The sequence below is a fragment of the Lactuca serriola genome, chromosome 4, assembly GCF_051521515.1.
Source record: "Lactuca serriola cultivar US96UC23 chromosome 4, Lser_US96UC23_V15, whole genome shotgun sequence".
Lineage (NCBI taxonomy): Eukaryota > Viridiplantae > Streptophyta > Magnoliopsida > Asterales > Asteraceae > Lactuca > Lactuca serriola.
The window spans coordinates 34,400,631-34,411,879 of NC_136411.1; the positions used below are offsets into that span (position 1 = coordinate 34,400,631).

Genomic DNA, 11,249 nt, shown 5'->3' on the forward strand with positions numbered 1-11,249 from the left:
CAGTCAGGCTGGGTCTTTACCCTTAATGGAGGAGCAGTGACTTGGAAAAGTTCCAAGCAAGATACCGTAGTTGATTCAATGTGCGAATCAAAGTACATTGCAGCGAGCGAAGCGTCAAAGGAGGCGATATGGTTGAAGAACTTCATTGGTGACCTTGGAGTTGTGCCTGCCATAAAGGAGCCTATGGAAATTTTTTGTGATAATGAAGGAGCGGTTGCCTTGACCAAGGAACCGAGGGATCATGGTAGATCTCGGCATATCGACAGAAAATATCACTTTATTAGACATCGAGTAGAAGAAGGACACCTCGTAGTTAAGAGGATATCGTCAGAGGATAACCCAGCAGATCCGCTTACGAAGGGACTGAGTAGGGTTAAGCATTTGCAACACGCTAGGAGCATTGGGCTAAAAGACGATATTAGTTTAGATTAGATAGTTTTAGAAACATGTAATATATAAATGTAATTGACATTTGATGATTAAATAAAGGAGTATTATTTATAAGTAAAGCTACTGTCTTATGTTAATTGTTTAACTATTGTTTCACTTTGCATGTTTTGACTTCCTGAATAGTTGAGTTATTAAGAATAATTGAATTATTCGAAAGGTTCACAATCGTTCATATGTTGGAAGTAGGTATGAATGAAGATTGTCGTGAATTGGTGTGCAGATTGTCTAAAAGGTATTAGACATAGCAAAGGTTTGCTGCAATGTTCATGAGTGCTTATGAACAAGTTTTGAGCATTGGAATAAACCTGCGCTCGCTGGAATCACTTTATGGAACATAACGCAAGTGATCGCAAGACGATAATATCATATGGTCTTAAAACCAAGATATATGGTTTATTGTTTATCAGTTGGATGTGCATTGACATTGCGAAACCGCATCAGTAAATTAATGTCATAAAACGCATTGTTGTGTATAGTTGATTAGTAAATAGTAAATGCATATAATTCAAAGTTTATCTGTTACTTTTATCCTAAGAGGGTAAAAGCGATATCAGGGCCCCTCGATGATTTGATTTGACTTATGTGTCGGGCCCGGTTAGGACTGAATTGATGTGTTTAATTAAGTTCTATGTTAAATGAATATGAGATTGAGAAAGTAACTGCTGGACAATAAGTTCCATGAGAATGTCCACACAATATCTAAACAGAGGACTGTACGATCCCTTATCAAAAGGACATGATACTGATAAGATCAGAGTTTGACAGCGTCTTTGAGAGCTACGATTGCTAATCGGATTGTGTTTGCGTATATAGTTACTAGACGTATCCAAGTGGGAGACTGTTGGATTAGTGTCTAAGGCTGTAACTATATTTGGTAAATACTTGACCCGGTTGTGCATGGTCCTTTTGGGTTGCCTTCACCATAGCAACTTGACAGGATGATTTATAAAGAGAGAAGAGATATTATTGTTAAAATATTATGAGAGTAATATATTAAAGGAATAATAATATTATTTGATTAATATAAGTCATATATTAATTGAGACATAATTTGGTGACTTAAAGAGGTTAATTAAATAAAGGGGCATAAACTGTCAAATGTGTGATAGTTGTGTTTTGGGCTAAGTATCCTTATGGATATTAGGGTGGACGGATTTTAGGGTTAGGATACCTTTAAATCGTCCAAGCCTTATATCTAGAAGGATCTTTGATTTGCTTAGGGCCTAAGTTATTCAATTAGGGTTAAGGGTGTAACCCTAGTATCTCATAGTATAATATACCTCTTGGGTGAGGGAAATCGGCCAATACTTGCAAGGAAGAACCCTAGAGCTGATTTCTCACCTCATCTCTCTCTCTCTCTCTCTCTCTCTCTCAAGATCATCCTCTTGCTAGTTGGTGTTTGTAAGCCATTAGAGGAGTGACAATTGTGAATCTAAGCTCCAAGAACAAGAAATCTCAAGCAAGCAATTTAAGGTATTCTTCTAGATTTGATTTCATATGATATGACTCAAATTGTTTACACTAGATCTAGAATTGTAAGCCTTGGATACATTGCATGTTCAATTAGAGAAACCTAGATCCAAGCATTAGGGTTTGCACATGCACATAGGAAAGTTCTGATGTGTCAAACCCATCAAGATCAGCATCAGGAGGCACTGCCTTAGTAGCAAAATGAGAAAGATTTGGGCATTAGTTGGCATAGTGACCATTTGTCTGACAAAGTTGGCAGTGAGGAGGGCGTAAACCTCTACCACGACAACTACTGATACCACCACAAGACCGGGAAGGGTTACACCTTGGAGAGAAGGGTGATTGGGGAGCGGTGGCTATAAAGGCTATTGGCGGTAAGATAGATCCATGAAGGGATTTAAGAAACATTTGGTGACTTTCTGCTTGAGCAAGAAGGTCCCTGAAAACTGGTGCCTATCAAGAGGTACACACAGAGGTGGAAAAAGTCTCAAAAGATGGAGCCAAATGGCACAAAAACCTATGTAATTGATTGGAAATGTCCACCGGAGTTCCAATTGCAGCTTATTGATCACATAAGCTTTAAAACCTTTGGCCAAAATATGCAACAGAGGGAGACCCTTTTGACGATAGATGAAATTGGTCCCTCAAATTTTGAATGCGTTCAACCGATGAATTGTTGTATGTGGCTTCAAGGGCCAACCGAATACTCCGGGCAGTCGGTAAAACAATAATCTCAGCAACTGCTTCCTCAGTTAGAGAGAAATTAAGAATAATAACAGCCATATGGTTAGTCAAATACCAAGAAGAAAAGAGAGGATTAGGGACCAATTTTTCGTCTTGGATAATTTTAGGATCTGGAGAGGATGATGATCCATCAATATGAGAAATTAGGTTTTGATAGGAGAAGAGAGCGATCATTTGATTGTTCCAAAGGAGATAGTTAGAGGAAGAAAGCTTGATGGTGATCATGTGGAGAAGAGTGTTCGTGGGTAAGGTAGTATCGTTGGATGAGGAAGACATCACAACACTAGAAGGGAAAAAAATATGACAGCAGGAAGAAAAAAAGGAACCAGAAGGAAGAAAGATCGAGAGGTAGGGAGGGAAAGGGCCAAGACCCACTGACTTCTGATACCATGTGCGTAAGTGACACTCCAATGCCCCACAATGGAAAGGATCCAATACTTAAGTAGAAAAGAAAATTACACAAAGACTACCTCAAGAATGAGAAAAATTCAATTCAAATAAATACATTAATTTATCCTAGCTATTAGCAACCATTGTGAACAAGTATTCTTCGAACATATTGGACAAGCATAATAAACTTTGGTAACGCACCCGAAAGATTACAATATGAGGGAAAGTCACTTATACTCCAAAGTAATACTGCTCTTAGATTGAAGTATTCTTTCTTATAAGCATCAAATGTCTCAACTCCAGTTTCCAACAAGAGTTTTAGATCTTCTATCAATGGTTCCATGTAGGGATCAATATTGTTATCAGGTTGGTTTGGCCCTGATATCAACAGATTCAACATCATGAATTTTCTTGACGTACACAAATAAGGGGGTAGATTATATGTTAATATGATAACTTGCCAACAACTATGCTTGGAACTCTATAACTTGTGAGGATTGATACCATCAACAGATAAGGCTACTCTAAGATTTTGTTGTTCTTATCCAAATTCTTTCTACGTGCTATCCACAAGCTTCCAAGAAGGCGTATCACAAGGACGAGTCAACTTTCCATTCTTCACCCGACGTTGTGCATGCCATGTTAAGTCATGTGCAATTTGTGGTGATGAAAACATTCTTCTAAATATAAGGATGATAGGAAAATACCACAATATGTTTGAAGGTACATTTTTGGCATTCTTCTTCCAACAAGATGTGCAACAAGGTGGACATTGAGAAGCATCCTTATAATCTTTTCCAAAATTAAACACAATCATTTCCACATGCATGAATCTTCTCATATTGTAGACCTATTCCTTTTACCAACTTCTTTGCCTCATATATTGAGCTAGTGATGGTATTGTTTGATGGTAAGATACCTGTTAGGAAACACAACAAAGCTCCAAAACTAGCATAAGACCATCCGAACTGACCCTTAAAATGTTGGAATTTCAATAATCCACTAACTGCATTATAATTTGACCCTACGTAAATTGGCTTATCACATTCTTCAAGAAGTGATTTTAATGAATCGAGTTCTTTCTCTACATATTTTAAAGCATCATGTAGCATATCCTTTATATAAATAGCATCTGGAGGAATGGAATTATTAGGGCATCTGGAATAAAGCTTGGGTTGTTTTTCTCCATGGAAAGGCCAAATCTTATAAAAAAAATTACTAGAGGAAATCCTTCACATCTTCATCATATGTATTTACAATCTCTAGAAAACCTTTACATCTTCATCATATGTATTTAATAATCTACTAGAGAAAATCCTTGATTTATCCATTAAACATTTGTTACCAACCAACATAATTATTTAGCATTTATAATAACAATGATTAGGCATATATTAAAAAAACTAAACTAATATTTGAAATTAATTGATTCATTTTTAGCACAAGAACCAAAATATAATTTATTTATTTTTATAACAGAAAATAAAATTAAAAACTGTACATGGACCAAAATCCAAAAATTTTATAGGAACCAAAACTATATAGGGGCCAAAAATGTACAGAAACTAAAATTTTGCAAAAACTAAATTGTATATGGGCCTAAACTGTACAAAAACTAAACTTTAAAGAACCCAAACTTTTATAGGGCAAAAACTGTGCTAAAACCAAACTATACACGAGCCAAAGATGTACAGAAACCAAAACAACATAGGGATAAAAAACTTCACATGGTGTAACATCCATAAAATTCACGAAAAATTTAAATTTTTTAAACAACACCAAATCATCATTTGTCTACAAAATAGTTTTCCAAAATATGTCTATTATCATAATTTTCCCAAAATCATAAACAAAACATGAAGAGGTGCACGATCACGCCTTCTCCTTCCCATGATCATTTGAGGTACCTGAAACATAACCCAAAACTATAAGCCTGAAGCTTACTGAGTTCCCCTAAAATACCAACACAACACAAACCAACATAATAACAATTAACAACATGCATACAAAGCCTTCAGCCTGACTGGAATGCCCCATCGGCCTACAGTTTACGTGGACCGCACACAGAACCTTCAGCATGACTGGTACGCCACACCGAACCTTCAGCCTATCTGGACTTTTCTCCGGGCCTTCCGCCTGGCTGGTATGCCCCACTGGCCTTCAGTCTATCCGATCCGCCCTAGGCCTGTTCGCCTTTAGGACAAAGCAGGTCCGACTCAACCTAACCACATATAAACCATTTCGACACCCATATATAACAGATAATCATGCAATTTAACCAGCATATAAGAATCAGATAGATCTTACAAATCACTAAGCATAGCATCATCCTATCTACTAGGATTCAGATCTAAAAGACCACCACAACACTCACTCATATGATAATCAGGATAACAATCTAAAGGGTCGGCCTTGGTGCCTTCGACCCATAAGTACAGTGAGGAAGACTCACCTCACATTGCTGAATCACACTAAAAGTCTCCAGCTGCTGACTCACTAAAATCCATGCGCTATCATAACAACATAAACATCCAATTAATAATTGGATTACAAAAGTAAACTATTAGACCATAATTAGGGTAAAAGGTCACTTTACCCTTTTTCTTAGTTGGGCTAAGACCCATGCCCAAATCTTGATCCCAACAAGGCCCAAAGCTAAATAATCACTAAAAGCCCATAATCGGCCAAATTTTCCAAATTGGGCCCATACTCCTACTTAGGCCATACCCTAAAGTTCATCCCTTCACTTTGCCCAAAACACCAATACTCAAATGGTCCAGTAAGGGCCCAAGCATCCCATGTCCAAATGGTGGCCCAACTTGAAGCCCAAACTTACTAAACCGAACAGACTAAGTACGCGGGGCGTACCCAGATGTACACTCAGTGTACTTCGTCTTGACCAAGAAACATGCAGTTGACCACCTACGCCCTGGTATGCCCAGCGTACCCGATATCCATGCAAAACTTTGAATAAGGGCTTAATCCATTCAGTCCAAACATCCAAAAACTAGATCCCAGTCCAAGAAGGTGCTCTTAACCATAAAGTTTCCAACTTTATGGTTTTGCATGCATTATTAATACCCAAAACCAACTTCCTAGTTGGTCTTAACCATTAAGGACCTCCATACTTTGCATGAAAGCACTAAATGAGTCAAGGAAGCATTTTTATGACTTAACACAACTGAAATCTTTAAAAAGGACACCTCCTTTAGTCTTAGAGTAACATTTACTCTTTAAGTCCAATAAAAGGGACAAAACTCAAAAAACTCCATATGGCTAGATCTCTAAGAATAAAAATAAAGTTCAAGACTTTATACCTTATAGAGCTTCCCAAAGAGATGAAGATTTCATATCTACAAGCTTAAAGCCCACACCAAAGATTCTCAAAGAACCCTTTCTTCCTTATTCTACACCAAGAACGCACACACACACACACACTAAAAGTCAACACACACAAGGGCTAGGTCTTTCAAGATCGACTCAAGGAGGGTGGAGGTTGAAAGGGTGAGGTAAATAGGGTTATATGGGGGATTATATAGGGCACAACCCTAAAATTTAGGGTTTTCAACATCTGATGAGTACACCCCGCATACGTAGACATACGCCCAGCGTATACATGTACGCATGGCGTACTCCCATTCCTTCCAAATTACGGTTTTCACATTAGGGCTTCTCATGGCTACTTCCTTCTGCTACAGGGACCAAAATGACATGAATTAAAATTATAAGGATGAATATAAAAATACCTGAACCTCGGGGTGTTACACATAGACTAATACTTTTCTTTGTAGTGTTTTTCATAAGAGAGGGGAAACACGTAAGGAAGTTGGGGAGGATCCAATTGTTACCTTAGCTACAATTCATTCAGGCTAGGGTGTTGGGGAGGATCTAACTGTGTAGAAACCACCACTTTTTTCTCTTCAACCTAAAAAAGAAGCATATTGTTACATGTTTCCAAAATGTTAAAAGGTAAAAAGAAAAAAGTAATTGTGCATAATAAGAAAACGAAAAATAAAGAATGAATGGGATGAATGATAACATAAGCTGATGTTCAAAAAATAAGAGTGGAAATGGTTGATTTAGTGTGATTAAGAAAATGAAAGTATTTGTAGTTGTTAAAGATTTTAGGTTTAGTGGAACTATAATGAAAATGGTATGTTTTTCTTGCTTTTTTATAGTTACCGATTCACTTTTGTGGGTCAACCTAGTATGACCCATTTTGACCCGGATCTATCCTGATTCCGTCCTACATATTCACAAGAGAAGAAAAATTAATTGATAACACTGAAATTGGTGTAGAACTAGTTGGTTATATTCATCTGAATCAGGTTTTTGTTTTTTGTTATATAAAATTATTGTGAGCATATAATCTTGTTCTGAACTTCTGAGTTCTCATGATATGCAGTTTGAAACAAGTAAGTGTTTTCTATTATTGCAAGTATACCTTGATTATCTTGAAGCTGATGCAAATATAATAATAACATCTTATTAGGTAATATTTCTTGTTATATAATTCTTTTTTCTTATTGTGACATTATATATATTTAAAAAAATCCATTCAATCATAACTATAACTATGTTCCATATTTCCATATCTGGTAAGAAATTTTTGATGTAATCCGTTAAAGTTTCATTGAATAATAATCTTCCTTTTTCTTTGGAAATTCATAATCTGGTAGTGGCGAGCCATTTTTTTTTTTGTGTGGAAATTCACACCTTTGTAGCTTTGATTAAGCTTGAGGATGAATAGGTCATTTTTGTCTTTTTGCACATATGAAATCAGAAATGCATCATATATCTGTGTTTATTGTTTTCTACCACTTGTAACTAGTATAAACACACAAATACAACTAAATAAAGTGGCTTACACTCCTAGTAGGGTCAGTTTAGTTTTTTTTTTCAACCGGTGACTACTATTTTTAGCATAGCAAAAATCAACTGCATATCGTCAAAGAATCACTTGTAATAAATACAAATCAATAGTCTCTTTTGCTTCCACTGTCATCTAGATATTACTCAGATATTGGAGATTTTACAAAAAATCTTACACGAATTTTAGTATTTTATTGTTCTCTACTTTTTATAACTAAGGTCTATATAACACACATACACATATAAGCATTTTTCACCTTATACTTTTTTAAAACTTTGCATAGAGTTCTCACATTTATCAATGTTCATTGATTTTTTTTTTCAAAAATGTATCAAATATCTTTAATAACCCACCATTTTGAGAAACAAGCAAATAAAGTCATATTTGCATTTAAAAACAACTACAGTCAATAAAGGTATGCATGATTATAAGGTTTTTCTATGGACATTACAGATTAAACATTTCATCTCAATATTTTGTTATATATGAACAACATTAGAGATTATTGTGTAGAAAAGAATTACAAGCTTTCTAGTGGTCGGTGCTGATTGGAATTTGGTATGCTCTGTCTTTCATATCTCCATCTTTTTTGTAGCTTGAATTAAAGCAATAAAATTGGTCATTGAATTAAAAATGTAACACCTGTGACTTGAGGTAATGTTAATTATTTAATTGTTGTAATTAATTATTGGAATATGAGATTAATGTTGGATTATTGACTTGGGCCTTTATTCAGTGGGCCGTTATATGTTTGGGTTGACTAAAGACGTACGCTAGATGTAAGCATAGTGTACGCGGGGCGTAGTGGCAGCATTGGATGCAGGGGGGGGGGTTGAAGCACGTACGCGCAACATACCAAGGGGTACTCGCAGCGTACTCGAGTTGACTCAGAACCCTAATTTTTAGGGTTTAGGCCATATAAATACATCATTATGTCCCAAACACCACCCTCCTTATCAGCATCCTTAACTCAGAGACCCTAGAAACCTAACCTTCCTCATCTTTGTGTTATTTTGATCATGTGAAGCCCATTTTAGTAGCTTGGAGCTTGGAAGGAGAAAGAGGAAGTTGGTGAAGAAGAACTTGTGTAGCTTGAGCTTAAGGATCTGAGGCATCATCATCATTTAGCCCTCATTTGAGGTAAAAAGCTCAAAACTTGCCTCATGAATGTTTAGATCTCTTGTAATGGAGTTTTGGACCTTTTTGGTCCCAAGAATGGAACTTTATGGTTCCAAATCTGTTTCTAGGCTTATGGTTTCCAACCTTAGTGCTATTTGAGTCCCAAAGACAGAAAAGCTACCATTTTGAAGGTCTTGATGTGTCCATGCATGAGTATTAGTCATTTCTATGGAAGTGGGTTGCCATATTTCAAGTTTAGGTCTATTTGGAGGTTTACAAGCCACCAAGTAATCGACTTTATGGTTTAAGACACTTTATTGGACTCAGATCTGTGTTTGGAGCTTAAGGTCTTAAGGGATTATGGCTTAACAGGGTGGTATGATGGGTGTACAACCCGTATGCACAACGTACAAGCCATGCAGCCTGTACGCTTAGCGTACAGAGGAGTACGACCCGCGTACTCACTGGATTTGGGTTTTTCGTCATTTGGGCCTCGGGTTGGGTCATTCCATGGACTTTGCTATTTAGGGTCATAGTGAGCCATTAGAAATCAGTTGTTTTGGGCTAAGAATATGTTTGGGCTTAAGGGAAGGCCCATTTGAGGAGTTGGGCCCAATATAGAAAATTAGGCCATTAATCGGCTTGGAAAGGCTATCTAGAATTGGTCCTTTCATGTAATGGATTTGGGCCTAGGTCATTGACCAAATTAGATCAGAGGTAAAATGGACATTTTTCCCTAAGAAGGATTATTAGTTTTTGACTAAGTGTTATTTTGGTAATGATAGCTCAGGGAGTCGTCGGGGCAGCCGTTAGAGATTCATTACCGTGAGATTTTGCATTCAGATTTGCGAGGTGAGTTTTCCTTATGTAGGAATGGGTCAAAGGCACCAATGTTGGCTCGTGTATGTATTTTAGTATGTTTTGGACTAAGATCCAATGCCAGACAGTGCCTGATGAATGTTTATATGCTTTCCGGACAAACGTCCGATAACAGGCAATGCCCAAAGAATGTTCGTATGCTTGATATCTTCATGATTCTCGTATCTGTCTATGTTTATATGTATGTCGGACTATGGTTCGATGTTGGGCGGTGCCCGATGAATGTTTATATGCTTTCCAGATCTCGATCCGGTGACAGGCGGTGCCCGAGAAATGTTTATATGCTTATGACTATGTGTTTATTATATGTGTATTGTCAATACGTTTATATACTTACCGGACTACGGTTAGACACCGGAAAATGTCCGATGCCGGGTGGGGCCAGATGTCGGACATTGTCCGATCCCGAGCCGGGCCCGATGAAGGGGCAAGGCCCACGATATGTTTATATGCAATTATGTGATTATGTGTATGGTATAGTTTGGGGAGACTCGCTAAGCTTCGTGCTTACAATTTTCAGTTTTGGTTTCAGGTACTTCCAGTAGCAAAGGGAAGATCTCGGGATAACTACATTTCACACACCATGATGTTTTAGCCTGGGATGTTTACTCTGATATATTTTATAGATGTTTTGATATGAGATACTATTACTTATGTTTTGATGAGATGATTGTGATAACTATGGTTTTATTTAATAATTAAAAATGAAATTTTTGGTCATAATTTTTGGAATGTTACAAGTTGGTATCAGAGCCTTGGTTTGAGGGATTCGGGCACACTCTCCGGTGTGTCTGCACTCAAACTGAGGACTTGGTATGAAAATTTTGAAAACAAAATCATTTTTATAAAAAGGATTTCCAAAAAGAGAAAAGGGTGTGGTGCATGCAATCAGCTGAGCTCAAGTAAGTTCTCCCATATTACCCATACATGTTTGTTATGATATGATATGATTATGAGAACTGAATGCTAGATTAGGGCTAAGGATCTAGGAAGGATGCCTTGCATGCCTACTGCATGTGTAAAAGAACTGCATGCTAGATTAGGGCTAAGGATCTAGGAAGGATGCCTTGTATGGCTACTATATGTGCTTATTGAACAACATGCTAGTACCGATTAGTCACTAATATGATGGCCTGATTAGGATATGCTTGGTTTGGGTTACTCAATGCTCGAATGTTGTTTGCTTTGTGCTTTTAGGTGTTCTAGTTATCTTTAACTAACTAGTAAATGAATATGTTAATTTAGATATTACGAGGACTAAATAATTTTAGAAGGTTGGGTTTAGCCTTATTTCACAGCTCGCGAATGAGTCTAACCGTTGTAG

General features: G+C 37.0%; 1 protein-coding gene across 1 annotated transcript in view; it reads left to right on the forward strand.

Annotated features, from left to right (window-relative positions):
• The window catches only part of LOC145101297 (uncharacterized), a 35,910-nt gene extending 25,436 nt beyond the window's left edge, over nt 1-10,474 (forward strand). Inside the window, exon 2 of the mRNA XM_079038485.1 lies at nt 10,458-10,474. The gene's annotated coding sequence lies outside the window, so the exon portion shown is untranslated. The remainder of the gene's footprint in view (nt 1-10,457) is intronic.
• The last annotated feature ends 775 nt before the right edge of the window (nt 10,475-11,249 follow it).